Source organism: Pinus tabuliformis, chromosome 6 (assembly GCF_031772625.1).
Source record: "Pinus tabuliformis cultivar Carrire ecotype Pingquan chromosome 6, CPIR1, whole genome shotgun sequence".
Taxonomy (NCBI): domain Eukaryota; kingdom Viridiplantae; phylum Streptophyta; class Pinopsida; order Pinales; family Pinaceae; genus Pinus; species Pinus tabuliformis.
Window position 1 is genome coordinate 1,399,362,826 of NC_142292.1, and position 10,302 is coordinate 1,399,373,127.

Below are 10,302 nucleotides of genomic sequence, written 5' to 3' on the forward strand. Positions count from 1 at the left end.
ATTTTGAAAATATATTGATGTCTTTTATTGAACTCTAACAACTTCTCCCACTCTAATCTCCTTAATTGAATTATTCTTCATAATCCATGATTCTTACTCGTTGTGTTTGCATATGTAGGATGGAAAGATGCAATTGTAAACCCTAGAGCGATGGTTGTATCCAATCCCTCTTCAGATTTGGTTCAAGGTGTTAATGATGCTTTTGAATAATTATACTCATGACTTGAAAGGCAATGAATGGAGTTACTTCCTTAGCTCTTGAATCACAATAGTTTCATTCCACCATTTTCTGAAGTTTGGACATTGTCCTCCCACTGCAAAATTTGGAATGGAAGTTCTGAATTTAAGAGAAGTGAAGGATTCTTATAACTGTAACCACAATATAGGTACCTCGAGGTCCAAAATGCATTCACTTAGGAAAGTAATAGTAAATAGGAATTAGAATTATAATATACTTGGAAACCTAGATTTTATCTAAGAACTCAGTAGAACTATCCATGACAGAGGGATTTCGAGGAGGATTGACATGGTTGCTTTTCATCTTTGTTTCATGCAAGTTGGAAAAGGGAAAAACTTGTAGATTTTATTTTGTAAAGAGATTTGTCTTACTTTATTGTTTAGGTGACATTGCAAAAATTGATGTGATGTAGCTCCAACCAAGTAGACAACATTGATGTTCTACACTCAGAAGAAATTGTAATTTTTAGCATGTAAGTTGACTCTCTCTTTTTACATTTCATTAGCTCAAACTATTAAACACTAGATTCAACAAGAGGGTATTTTTATTAGAGTGACAGATCAAGTGTATTGTGGTTTTATCTTCTATGGTCTATTTTCAAACATTCATGTAAATTGAGTGTTTCTTGTTTTAAGGGTGGTTGGTTTCTTGTGTTATATATAAATAAGGATCAAAAGTGAATCTCATAGAATCAATGAAATTATTTGAAGAATCACAAGGTGTTGGTTTGTTGTTTAGTTGAAGTAATTTTTTTATCTAAACCTGGTTTCTTTTTTGATCACCTAGTTCCACTTGGTATGGTCATTTTTTCCTAGTGAACTATTTGTTTCTATTGGCAATCTTGATTTTGAGATTTTATAGCATTTCCCATAGGTTATTATGTTAGATGTTTTCATTACTTTTCCATGACAAGAATGGAGCTTAAAAAGAATTATTCATTCATGGTAAACTATATGTTTGTCCAACAACAATAGCTGTTAGCAAGCCTGGATTTTGCAGATAGGATTTGGACTACTCATCCATGAATCTAAATTTTTTCATGTGCAAGTATTTATTCCCAGGCTTGAAAATTCATGTCATTGAATGATGTTTAAAGTAATACTATACCTTGGATTATGGTAATTGGATGCCTCTCATAAGCAAGCATATACAAAATTCTTTCCCTTCTTCAAGTTAGAACCTAAATCTTACTAGGTTTAAGAAGGGAACCATCTTTAAAGAAAGATTTGATTACATTATTTATGTTGAAGACGGACCATGAATTGATGGTCTAAAATGTCAACAACATCTCTTTGCATAAAGTTACTCTAGAAAAGTCCAACCAAAAGTATTTATGTTGTTGAGATTCCTTGATACAATTTTTTAGGTATTTTGAATGAAGTTCAGGCCCAACTTTATTTAGACTAAATATTAGTATGAGTTCAACTATGGAAAAAGGACATTTTCAAGTTGCTTATTTGAAGACATCGAAAAATCAATGTTTCTTGATAATCAGGGTAACAAGACCTTTTCTTATTAATTCATTATTTTACCCAGTTTTTGGCATACCAGATGGCTCAAATATGTCATATAATATTTTTGTAATTGTTAAGGAATATACTTGCATTCATTGCATTTGGATGCTAATATTTTGTATTCTCAAGCTTGTCTTGGAGTGTCCTTTGCTTTGATCATTTCAGGATGGATATTGGACATTTGTTCTTTGTGAACTTGTCCTCAGTACATATTTCCTTATCACTGGGATTTTTATGGCTTATTGCAGATATTATTATGCAATACGATCACCTGAAATGTTCTTGTAAGAAATAAAAAATAAGGTATGCAATGGAATCAAATCCTTTAAGAAATTTAATGTATATATACTCTCTCGGAGCCTTCTTTTTCATGGTATTTTCCCTCTTGCTGCAAGAACTGAAATTTGGAGAATGACAAAATGGATATTCTACAAAGTAGTGGTTCATAGGAACTTGACTGTTGTTTTATATGAAGTGCACTTTTTACATCAATTGAGTTCAGGAGATGTAAATTTGGCATCGATTTAATTAGAAATGTGGTGGTTTATCTGTGGAGGAGCATCTGCAAGAATGTTGAAGTTGTGTGACAACAAACATGGAAAAGGAAAGCACAAAGAACCAAAGACTATAATTGGGATTTTGTGAGAGACATCCAAGCAAGCCTTGGTTTAAATTCAGAAATATCTTAAACAAGTGAGATCCAAGAAACTAACCAGGAGCCTGGCCAGTCCCAAATCAAGAAAAATACAATGTTACTTGCAGAAGGTTCAAATTGTGGAATAAAACACATAAGCAACGTGGAATAGTGATTTGATCTCATTTCAAGGAGCAACTTATGGTTGGTGAGGAAAATAGTATAAATTTCCCCATAACGTAATCTTTTACTTGTGTTGTGACTTTCATGGTGGTTCTAACTTTGAGCTTTAAAGGCATATATGCCATTGTGCAAAACTAGTGTATTAATGGCAAACTATTGCTTGTTTTGTAAGATGGATGGTATTTTATTTTTATTTTTTGATAAGCAAATGGTCATTTTCTTTTCTTTTTCACAATGAGATTGGTTGACATCTTAGATGCCACAATTGAGGGATATCTATTCTGTCAAATTTCTCACTGCATGAACCTGGCTATATCCATTGATTCTTGTAAAATCATGAGTTATTTGTCCCTAGAACTTGCATCAAGTCTTGGTCATAGGAACCAAACAATTTTCTTCCCTGCAAAGTTTTGAGTCTGGTTCACTGTCATGGTAAGTGCTCCAACTTACCAATTAGATCAATGGTGAAATGGAAATGGGTGGGTGATCATCCATAATGAAAAAATATTTTAATTTTGTCATACATTGATTTGATTATTAGTAGTTTTGTGAACAACTAGCATAGTGAAGTTGACTCTATGAAGAGTGTGTTTTTAGCTTTTTTTTTTTTCTCGGAATATATTGCCAATTTCTTGGAGGCATTGAAAGTGAATGAAGCACAAAAAAACCACTATGTTTTCAAGGAATCATGGACAATTTGAAATGTTCAGGAAGAGTTTGCTTTGGTGCAAGGTTGAATTTGCAGTGGTAATAGAGGCTTAGCTAACAATAATTTTTCTTCTGTCTAAGGTGGGGCAAATGGTTGGGAAATTTGCTAAACCCAGATCATATGATTTTGAAATTGTGGATGGTGTGAAACTACCAAGTTACAAAGGAGATAATATTAACGATGATACTTTCAACCGAAAAGCACATCAGTTAGATCCTCAAATCATGGTTCATGCATATTGCCAAGCTGCTCCGACCCTCGACCTTATTGGGAATTTGCAATAGGAGGTTATGCAACAATGCAACATGTTATTCAGTGGAATTTGGATTTCACCTCTAACAACGAGCAAGGGGAGAAGTAATCTTTTCACCAGGCCTTGCAAAAGCTTTCGAAATTCATTTGCAATTTTTCATTCTCATTTTTTTACAAAGCATTACAAAGATTTTTTGAATTCATCTATATATTCTTGTTCTATGTTCTTGATAATGTGTATGTGTTTCAGGTATATATGGAGCTTTCCCATCATGTTGATGAAGCTCTCGGATTCATGTCTGCCTGTGGCCTTACAGTTGACCATCCCGTTATGAATTCCATTGAATTCTGGACATCCCATGAATGCTTGCTACTCCCATATGAGCAAGAAATGACCAGGGAAGATTCCACTTCTGGACTATGGTATGATTTCTCTACTCATATATTGTGGGTTGGTGAATGCACCAGGCAACTTGATGGTGCACATATTGAGTTCTTCAGAGGTGTCTCTAATTCTATGGGTCTCAAGGTACCAAAATTTCAATGCCCGTACATTTTCTTGTTTGTTCGGTTATGGAAAACCTCAAGGTTTACTGCTTCGAAACTGGAAGAAACAAATATGGGTGGGTTGGAGACAATCATCTATACATTCTTCCACCCTGCCCATTAAAAATTATGCCCATTTTCAAGAAAAAATCATTAAATTGTTGCATAGTAGATGATGTTTGCCTCTGGCTTGTGTGTTTTTATAATGATTCTACAGGGACAATGTTGTCAAAGAAATATCTTTTCCAGAGAGTACATAGAATGCTGGGAAATTGGTAAAATCATGGTAGGGTGGAACCATCAGTCTTTCATAGTTTCAACTTTCCCATTCATTGTCCTGTGTAATCTAAGACAACCCGTCATTAAAATATTATTTTTTTTAATAAAGGGAATCAATATAACTGCAACTTGTCTTTGCGGAGGTTTGGAGTTGAGTCGAAGGGACCGTCCTTATACTCCTAAGCCTAATGCAACTGCTCACAAGCACCCTAGGCAACTAAACTGAGTTTCAAATTTTGATAGGGTCCAATATTACTCAATGAAATATTTCCACTGTGTGGATGTCCACCATTCGACATAGCCTATTTCATATTAAATATTGTTTACTTATATTAAGTAATGTTTACTTCTATTTATTGGGGTTTTGTAGCCACCAAAGAGTACATAGAATGATAGCCATCATTAATAGTTTTCCCCCTTTCCCCTGCCTACTGATGCAAGTTGGGACGAGCATTTGTTTGGGAGGTCAAAATATTTTCCTGAGAAACACAAAGAGCTCATAATTGAATCACTATAACATCTAGATTTGAAAACTTGTTTGTTTTATTGATATATTTGAGTATTTGTTCAAATGTCCTCATACATCATTTTTACCACAGGAAGTGTGAGGTGACAAATCTGATAATCTGAAAGATACTCCAAACAGGTTTGTGATCATTATGATAATTGGGCATTGGCTAATGGCTAATTTTATTGGTTGTAATTTTAGTGCTAATGCCTTGTTATGTTGATTTTGTTAGGATATTCTGACACATAAGAAGTAGTTTAGTATAACTTGGTCTAGTGTAGAGTTAGGTAAAGTGTGTTTCTTTACTATGTACTTTTGTAACTTACAATTTGACGGTCACGATATGTAGTGATCTGACAGTTCATTCTCTCCTCGGTATTACCGACACTTGATTTGTGGCTTAACACCTGAATGGTCCATGATCTCTATTTAAAGAGCATGGAGGGTCATTTGTAGGGTAATCGTTCATGAGAGAAGATTATGTAAATTTTCATTCTTTTATTAATAAATTTCATGAATTGGCTGTGTTGGCTCAAGCCGTGGAATGTTTCCCTCTTTGAGGGTTTTAACCACGTCAACAATACTGGTGTATTGATTTGTGATCTCTTTGTGAGTGGTGTCATTTGGTGTTCTGTCTGAGGAACTTACCCTGTAAATTCCTATAGATTTAGGTTATTGATTTAAGGATAATAATTTCATAAAATAAAACAAAATTGGAAACACCAAGCTCTTTTTGATAATTTAGTTAGATGAAATATACATCACTGAAATAAAATGGGGAAAATTAAATTTATAATAAAATAAATGTTTTGGTTTTGGTGTTATGACTAATTTTATTAATTCCCGACATTTAATTTTGTGAACAATTATTCAGTTGCAGTGGTAGTCTCCTTTTTACTGTATATTTGTTGTTTAGTTAGGCCATTGCTTTCTCTAATTCTTTGAACTTTACAAAGATAAATCCTGGAATGTTATATAGATGGGTGCACCCCATGTTTATTTTTTCTCAGAAGCACTTCATGTTGTTTTTGAACTTATATATGGATTTCTACTTGACATGCTAGTGATAAAATGGACCCAATGGAGATGGTGAAGGCTTGTTGGATATTGACCCTACAAAAAAATCAGGGAGGGTGATGATAATAATCTAAATGGTTGTTGAGAAATTAAGATTGAAGCTACCCCATTTGATCAGAGCAGTGTGCCAGGTAGGCTTGATTGTTACATGGTTCAATGACCCTATGCATGGGAACACAATTAAAGCACCTTCTAGGCTGAAGACACGTCCATTTGACGCTATCTAGGTAAGTCATGCTTAAGATTTCAATAAATATGAAGGATTTCCCAACAATTAAAAATTTCTAATGTACAGGAATTTAAAGATTACCCATCTTTTCTGACAAGGAACAATTCAGTTTGAAACCAAACTCACCATTTACTTCAAATAAGTAAGTTTAAACAGTGACAAATAGTTAATGAAGATCCATCAATCACAATATTTAGAATGCATAATAAGCAGATTGAAACCATGTCCATCCTTTCCTAACTAGCAACAATATATAAGCAGATTAAAACCATAAATAAGTTCTTTATTCATGATTTGTCAATTACATAGATTAACATTGAAATTTTGTAAGCGGATAATAGTTTCTCTTTTGAAAACTCACAAGGTCTAGAATTGTTGGTAATAGTTTGTTCTATTAATGAATTTCTAGTGTGAAGGTTGTTGATTCAAACCCCAATCACAATATAAACATGTTAAATGTTGGTTGATTTCTTAACCTATCTTGCAATTATTTGTTGTGTTATTGGGTAAAGTCTTAAATCAACTTTTCCATACTTGGTCATCCCATGAACAAAATGCACATAGATTAAACATTATACATATTTAGTCATCTTACTAAACTATCAGGTTAAAAATGTTGAGTGCTCTTTTGGTAGGTAAATTTTTTCTCCATGGAGCTATAGCACCAATGTAGTACAACCCCCACTATAACCAATATACAACCTTTCAACCTCCACAGTCTAGCGAACCTAGATTGCCTATAATAGGTGCCACAACTACACCTATCCCTCCATACTATGGTAACTCATGAAGTGATTTTTGATGACATAACGATCAAAGATTGTTCTCCTTATTGAGGATTAAGGTAGTTAAGCATGCTCTTATTACTTGAAGCTCCCATTTCATTAGAGAAATAATTGAAGTTCTATTTTAATTTTTGGCATTTTAGACGAGTCACTTTTTGGAGGTATGTATATTTGCGAAGCCCATGGTAGACCCATGCATAAGATATCATTGTCTACTCTATGTGTTCATTTTTTATACTGAATTTACCTGCCGTACAAGATTTTGAATCTTTATATTTAAGTTACAATGCCCATTTTCTTCCTTTATATATCATTGGAGTTATATATTAATTTTTGAGGTATTCAGAAGAGTTACATTTTAGAGGTATGCATATCCATGGAGCCCATGTGAGAACCATGCACTAGATTTTGTGTTGGCTCGATCATGTTCACTATTTTTGTTGAATTGCCTACTCTAAATGATTTTGATATTTAATAATCATCGCCGTTATAATTCCTTTTTCGTCAATTTTTGCTATAGTTATATACAATTTTTAAGTTCTTCAGTGATTTCTTTCATTTGAAAACTTGTATTAGAGGAGCCATAAAACATGGGGACTTTGGGTTTATACTTTGGTTAGTCTCAAGTTTAAACAATCGACTTTGATGCTATTTTTTAGGTGGTTGAGCATATTAACCATGTGAAAATTGCTTCCTTGTTCTAAAACAATAATGTTCTACATATATTGGATCACTGCCTATGCTAATTGAGCCAATGAAACCTACAAAACTTTAAAAAGTTCTATAATTTAATTAAAATTTTAGAATTTAGAATTTATAAAATTTCAAGGTCTAATTCTTTGAAGGGTGCTAGCTCAATGGAAGAGCACCTGCTTTACAAGCAGGTGGTTGGTGGTTTGATTCCACCGTACCCTAATATTCATAGGGAATGATAATGATCACTATCCATCGCTATATATGTATCAATAGTGAGGGTAATTAAAGGTCCATCATCAAAAGTCATTTTTATATATAAAATGGTGACGGTTAATGAAGGCCACCATATATATGCATCAATAACGAGGGCCTTGAAAGTTCCATGACCATAAATCAATGTATTTCATATCAAATGGTGACAACCACTATCTATAATTATAATCATTATTCGTGACAAACCTTGAATGTCACCACAACACCTATACTTTTGGTGACGTTCAGTTTTTGGTGATGGAATTTATTTTGACCATCACCAATGAGCTTATGGTGACATTTTTTGACCCTCGCCAAAATATGAAAAAGTGATGGTTAATGAACGTCACCATATATATGCATCAATAATGAGGGCCATGAAAGGTCTATTACCATAAATAACTGTTGTTCATATGAAATGGTGACGGTCTCTATCCATCATTATAATCATCATTAGTGACAAACCTTGAATGTCACCATAACACCTATAATTTTGGCAATGGCACCATTGGTGACATTCAATTTTTAGTGACATAGGCCTTTTTGACCATCTCCAACGAATTTATTGTGACATTTTTCGACCCTCACCAATGACCTTTTTTGTGGTAGTGATAGAAGGATATCTTCTCAAAAGAGGAATGCTACTTCTACGAATGTGCGAGAGTCGATCGATTTTTTATGGCTCATGGCACAATTTGTTCCCTCCATAATTGGATCACATCCTCAATCTCTCCTCTTGTGATTTGAAAAATCCTATAAGAAATATTAGAATCCTTGCCACGTTATTTATTCCACGTAATGGTGGTGTTGTAGTGGCTACAACCACCCTCCAAAATTTTCCTTAGCCTGTTTCGGAGCCTCCCTACCAACCTTCACAGCAGCTTGCCTTGATTCGTTAAGTCCTCAAGCTTCAATATATTTCTTGCTCAAAGGCAGCCTTCCGATCATAGTTTGATCTTTTCCCTGCACAGGCTGCTCACCCGAACTTCGTCAACCTACAGGCTGAGAAACTTCCTAGTGAAATTTGTGCATTTCTGGAGGGCAACCAGCCTTCGCGCCAAGAATTGCGCAATTCCCTCTGACAACATTCTGGGCTCCAAGATTGCACAATCCTACCAGCCAACCCTCCCAACAGGATTTGCGCAATTTTCCATCAACAGGCTGTTCAGCCCAGGATTTGCGCAAATCTAGGCAGAAGTCAGTTGCTTTGCCAAAAAATTGCACAATCCCCTTGAGCAGTCAACCTAGCTTATAGTAAAAAATGCACATTTTTCTCTAGTAGTCGAGGAGTCGCTTGGATGTGGAGCTGAGTTGACTGGTTCCCTCTAGGACCGAACAAAATAGAATTGCATGCATATGCTTCTTCTCCCAAGGCAACATGCAAAGGAATCCCTTGTTTCAGGGATCTATGTTTAGCAGTTGGAGGGTACATGCAAGGAGTAATTCCGAAACCTCCCTCCAAGTGTCGCTTCCCATAGATTTGTGGCATGCACATCACAACCTCAATGTTATCAAAACTCATAAACCAGGCACTGCAAAGCTCATTCCTAACATTAACATTGCAACTCCGTCATCCCACATCACATCTAGGAGTAGTCAGCACATTCAACTAAGCTATTTTGGGGTAAGCTCGCTTCCCATGCCTTGTGTTAGCGTTTGAATTTGCCTCAGGCTGAGGAAGGCAAAACTCGAGGCAACATCAAACCAAGCTCAGCCTCGTAGCTAGCCCTACGAGGACAGGAGAGGGCTCTCTCCGGTCAATCTCGGAAAAAGGTAATCAAAGAGGCTCGAGATGACTAAATTGATGACTAATTTTAGGCTAGGTATGAAGTACAAGGATTATGGAATTTATTTTTTGAAGTTTTGTTGAATTCAAGGGAAAGGCAATTTTGGGTGCGGGGATGAGGCACAGCTTTTGCAGAGGTCTACTTGGGGCAAGATAGGTGATTGTTTTGATGCCTTTAAAGTGATTGAATGAATAGACCTGACAGGTGAGGAGCTAAGGAGAGCAAGGAAGTCTCAAGGATTCTCCTTAAACTGAAGAAAACATGGAAAATTAAACAAACTTAAAGGCAGAGCATAGCAAATTTATGGATTCTACCTTAACACTTCATTTGTTTAATTTCAGAAGATTAAATAAGGAAAGTGGTACACATACACAACTTACAAGTACTGAGAGAAACACACCATCAACACATAAGGCCACATGAATCCCAAATAGTGCTGCAAAACCCTGGTCTATCTTTTGCCAAAAATGCAGATAAAATATGTACAATAGTGTATCAAGCTATTCCCAAGAGTCCAACCCTGAAAATGACTAAGAAAATACATAACATAGGCAAGCTAACACATTCCCTTGCCTCTAGGGGTCGAGCTCATCATCCTAGGAGCTATTTCAAC

At 35.2% G+C, this 10,302-nt stretch overlaps 1 non-coding gene and 1 pseudogene across 1 annotated transcript; both read left to right on the top strand.

Moving 5' to 3' along the window:
* The first annotated feature begins 3,361 nt into the window (after positions 1-3,361).
* On the top strand, positions 3,362-6,167 carry LOC149263879 (phospho-2-dehydro-3-deoxyheptonate aldolase 1, chloroplastic-like; annotated as a pseudogene).
* A 1,630-nt stretch (positions 6,168-7,797) lies between these two features.
* On the top strand, positions 7,798-7,869 carry TRNAV-UAC (transfer RNA valine (anticodon UAC)). The gene has a single exon. It is a non-coding gene; the product is annotated as a tRNA-Val (tRNA).
* The last annotated feature ends 2,433 nt before the right edge of the window (positions 7,870-10,302 follow it).